The sequence below is a fragment of the Amaranthus tricolor genome, chromosome 1, assembly GCF_026212465.1.
Source record: "Amaranthus tricolor cultivar Red isolate AtriRed21 chromosome 1, ASM2621246v1, whole genome shotgun sequence".
Classification (NCBI taxonomy): Eukaryota; Viridiplantae; Streptophyta; class Magnoliopsida; order Caryophyllales; family Amaranthaceae; genus Amaranthus; species Amaranthus tricolor.
The window spans coordinates 31,775,995-31,781,399 of record NC_080047.1 but is presented as its reverse complement, the minus strand read 5'-3'; positions in this window follow the sequence as shown (position 1 = coordinate 31,781,399).

The window sequence follows — 5,405 nt, the reverse complement described above, 5'->3', positions numbered from 1 at the left end:
TGCTAGCCTTTCCTATTGAGGATGATGAGGCTATAGATGCTATGTGGGAGCATTCAAAGTCCAGCCAATTTCCCTCTTTGGAGTTATACGTAGAAGAAGTACCCTTAGGGAATGTAGTTACTTCTAATCCTACTCCTACCCCTATGCCTATATCAACTCAGGAAACTATTAATCCTTTAATTTTGTTCCTTCCGCATCTTATACTCTTTCTCAACCCCCTCCGAATCAAGTTCTAATTGATTCAATGGTTAACTTAGAAAAAAGTGATGAGATGGGACCTTGGGATGACGGAAATGAGAGTAATGAGCTCATTGACGATCCTTCTGAGGATGATGTGGATATCGATGAGGATGTGCTAGCAAATGACATGACCCAAGGCAACATTACTACAATCATTCCTCACACACCTTATGCCCTATGTCCACCTCTAGACGAGTAGAGGAGGACAACTCTTCGAAGACTTGGGCTTGTGATATCACTTACACCGAAGAAGGGGAGTTGGAGAAGGGTATGATGTTTGATAGTAAGGAAGCATTGTTGGAAGCTATCAGAATGCATCATATTCATAGAAATGTGGAGTATAGAACGGAGACCTCAAACCAAACTATCCTTACCTTGAAGTGTAAGCGAGGCTGTTCGTGGAGACTCAGGCCTACGGTCGATTCGTATTTATCTTCATGGTGTATTGTTACGTATAAGGGTAAGCATGGGTCTTGTGTTTTGGGTAGTGACACTGTTTCGGCTGGACGCATTCACTTGACATCTTCTGTCATTAACAATGTCATTAGAAATTGTGTTGCTAAAGACCCATCCATTAAGGTATCTCTCGTAGGGCAGATGGTTAAAGATCGTTTTGGTGTAGAAGTGAATTATAAGCGAGCGTGGTGTGCTAAGCAACAAGCCTTGTTGTCCATATATGGAACTTAGGAAGGTTCTTACTCACTCCTTCCATGCTTTTTAGAAGCTTTGCAACATTCCAACCCAGGCTTAGTACTTGAGTGCTTTTTTAAGGAAGACAATGACACGGGTGTATATGTGCAATATAATATTAGGACCTTCCAACGTGTCTTTTGGGCCTTTAAACCTTTTATTGAAGTCTTCAATCATTGTAAACCTCTTATTGCCATTGACAGCACACACTTGTATGGTAAGCATCGTCATACCTTATTGACTGCCATTGCCCAAGATGTTGATAAGAGATTCTTTCTATTAGCGTTTGCCTTAGTAGAGAAGGAGCGTATAGGTGCATGGTCGTGGTTCTTGGCTTGTATTCGTAAGCATGTCAGATAGAGGATGGGTTTATGCGTTATTTCTGATAGACACGCGGGTATTTTAGCAACTATGGAAGAGCCGGAGTGGCAACCACCTAATGCCTATTATAGGTTTTGCTTACGTCATTTGCTTAGCAACTTTAATCGTGCTATGGGTAATGTTCCGCTGAAGAAGTTGTTTGGTAGAACTGCTGAGCAAAGACAACAAGTTAAGGTACTGAATGGCTTAAAGGCAATCGGGACTGCAAAATGAGAGGCAATTTTCTGGATTGATGACGTGGGTGAGATGTCTAAATTTTCAACTATATGATGAAAGGTGTACGTTTCTTACCTTTGACAACACTTGTTCTTCTATCGGGTAAACGATTATTTTGTTCAAAGACGTGAACGTGCTAGTGCATGGTTACTTGGAGGACACAAGTACACATCGCATGCCACCGAGATTATCAATAGAAACACCAAGAAGACAAATTTCCATGACATAATCGCCTTTGACTATAGAAGAGGTGTATTCGAAATTAAGACTGGGAGGAGGAATAGAGGATCGTCCAAGGGGGGGGGGGGGGGTAAGATTCAACATGTGGACTTGAATCAAATGAAGTGCACATGTAACAAACTTGAGATATACCACCTACCTTGTTCACATGTACTTGCTGTTTGCATCAAACGTCCTTTCATATGAGCGGTTTGTGGATCCGTGCTATACTTCTCAAAGTTATGCAAGTACATACGAACATTACTTTATGCCAATGATCGATAAGAGGTCATGGCCTCAATACACGGGCTTTGAACTTAGACATGATCCCGATCAAATTCGTGGTAAAGGAAGACCTAAGTCTAAGAGAATTGCTAACGAAATGGATGAGGGAAAAAAGAAATGCAATAGTTGTCGTTGTTGTAGGACTGAAGGTTACTAGAACCTGTAACTCCAAGTAATATACTATATATATTATACGAGTATGATACTCTATAACATATAGATGCCAAATATAATGTTAAACTTACAGCACAAATGTATAATACATAATTACATAATAGTAATATTAACTAAAATTACTGCGAAAACAGTAGTAAAAAAGATGGATCCAGCAGCTTCAGGACTCCAAGACCCTAGTGTGTTAACTATGCAGCAGGAGCACAGGAGCACTCCTCTTTGGGATGCCCAGGTTAGGTGTCTAATAGTAATGATTTGCATTTTACTAATGATAACATACAAGTAACTTATTTAAATGTCTATATTCATAGGTGTCCGATATAGACACGTTAGGCACTAGGCATCCAGATTCCGTTCCGTGGGTGATCAATGAGAGAATCATCCTGTACCTTGAGCTCACGAGGTTGTATGGCTTTCACCTCGTTGCGTACGGTAGAGTTGACCGTGCTATTATCACAGCACTGTTGGAGAGATGGCGCCAGGAGACGCACACCTTTCATCTTCCTCTAGGTGAGCTACCATCACACTACTTGATGTAGCCTTACTAACACGACTTCCCATCGAGGGACGTGCCGTGTCTACCGCCGGACGCTAGCTATCAAGCTGGTGTGAAATGGTTCACTGCATCTTGGGAGAGCACCTTCCAGCGGAAGTCATTAGGGGGAGCGGTTTGCGGTGCACATGGTTGGTTCAGACCTTCTCACATCTCCCCGAAGGTGCTGTGGGCGTGGGAGCATATTCTTATCGGCTAACCTTACAGAAGCGTTGATCGTTGTGATGCTGCTCCTCCGCAACAACCCCCACCAGATGTTGCATATGGTTCATGGTGGAATTTTGCACGCCAAACGCTCAAGCACACCGGGATCGGTTTTGGATTCTAACGAGATCAGTTAGACCTGCTGCGACCCAACCAGGTACATATTTCAGTACTCATTAACATTACTGCAATTTAATTAATACATCATTTACATTTTCATAGCATATATTATAGTTTTTGTGGGACCCATGCCCTGCCGAAGCCTACGCAATTGTTCCCGAGCACTCGGGGATTCAGTCAGGTGCGTGGAGGGCTTCTGTGCCACTCATATGCTTTGACATTGTTGAGGTACATCTACCGGAGCACGTACTGCGCTAATATGGCTTGGTACAGGGCATTCCACCGCCTTGCGACACTGAACCCGAGTTGCACCTGATTTCGCGCAAGAATCAGAGTACGGCGAACTGGACGGAGATCAACTGGCGCTACATCACTCGTTCGGATCATAGACTTGAGCTGCTGGCCCAAAGTGTGCCGATTGATGTTAATGGCAACCTACTACACCTGACTACATGCCATGGTTCCTCTCCATCACTCGCATCTTATCGATGTATATGAAAAAACATATTCATGTGGGATCTTGATAGATTCGTTTCAATTACATATTTTCTAAATATGAAATTTTTAGAATTTTTAAAAAAACTCACAATTAAAATTATTTGACTTTTAAGTTTGCATTGGGATCAGCGCAAAAAGTGAATAGGAAGAATTAATGAAAACAGAGCGAGTAGTTAATAAGAATCTGTTTAGATATTTCACAGCTAAGCAAAAGAAAAAGAAAAAGAAAAAATTATCCAGAATAATTTAACATTTTCATAATTTTCCTGCAATAATCTTACCTATTGATTAACTATGAATGATTCCAACTTTATGGGGTATTTGCCTAGAGTAAACTTAGGTAATCCGATGACCTGCTATAGTAGGTAAATCATTAGAAAAGTAAACTAAAAATAGAGAAAAATTTTAAAAATTTACATAAAAAATTCTAAATGATAAAAAAGATCATAATATTTTTGAACATTTTTTTTTATCATTTTTTAGACATTTTATTTTAATTTATCTTTAAAAAAATAATACTTGCTATACCAAATTATCTGATCACCGGGCTTACTCTAGGAAAATACCCCTCAAAGTTAGAATTATTCATGGTTAGTCAATATGTGAGATTATTATAGGCAAAATCCCAGAAAGTCCCAGAAAATTATAACAAAATTTTCACAAAAATTACAAAAAGTATTAAGTCGATGAAAATTATCAAAATCTTACTTAAAATCAAAACCACCTCAAAAATACAATCAAAAGCCTCCGTCCAAACACTCTCCGCAGAAAGCCAGCCTCCAAGCGACACTCCAAACGGCAAAACATTGAGATTTTTGTTCATTTCCAATCAAAATTTGGAGGAAAAAAAAAATAGATGTTCTATAATTTCTAAATATTAGTTAAATGAAATTGACTTGTGAATAATTTGACTTGCAAATAAAAAATAAATCAATTTGAATTGGAAAAAAAAATTAATGTTGCCATGATGAATGAGGAAGTTGAAGGGGAGTACGCTAAGTGCAAAAGTGAATATGAAAACTGGGGAACAAGACGTAGAGAATTTTGGGAAATTGAGATTTAAGAGTAGTATTGAATTATTGAATCTATCACAGAAAAAGCATTTTGGAAGAATAAAGAACAGATTCAGACAGATGCAGAAAAAGCATATTAGGATGGTTCAATAAGGATTCATACAGAAAGCATGAATGAAGAACAAAGAAATAAGTCATATGCAAGCTATGACACAGATTCAGCAACAAAAGAGGAAGAACAGAAGCTCAAAGCAATAGTACAGCAGCCTCTGATCAAAGCTGACAAACAGCTGACCTTGCAAGACTTGCCTAGTTCAACCAAGATGGATTCAGAAGCCATGCAAGATGAAATTGAAATCTTGGTACTGGGAACTTTGCACCTTGGCCCAAGGACATTATTATACATCATTAAAAACCCATGGAAATCAATGGTGAAGGTCAGCCACTCAGCAGCAACTACACATCAGGGCTGGGCTGAAACTGATGACCAGCTGACCTTGAGGACTTGTGCTAGAACGAGCCTAGACTCCTTGGGGGACTCTAAGGGTAGATTTAGAATCTTTGCACTTAGATCTACATACTATGATTCAAGTTTACTATTAAAAACCATTGGAAGATCCCTAGACAAGTGGATGAAGGTCACCCACTCAACAGTTGGTGCAGAACAGTACAAAACTGATCTTATGACCAGGACACCTTGTGAGACTTGGTTTGAGCGCATCATCTGACCTAGGGGACCACCAAGGGTAGAAATGGAATCTCTACACTAGGAACTTGCTTTCAAGACTCTTAGTGACCATCATCTACCTTTG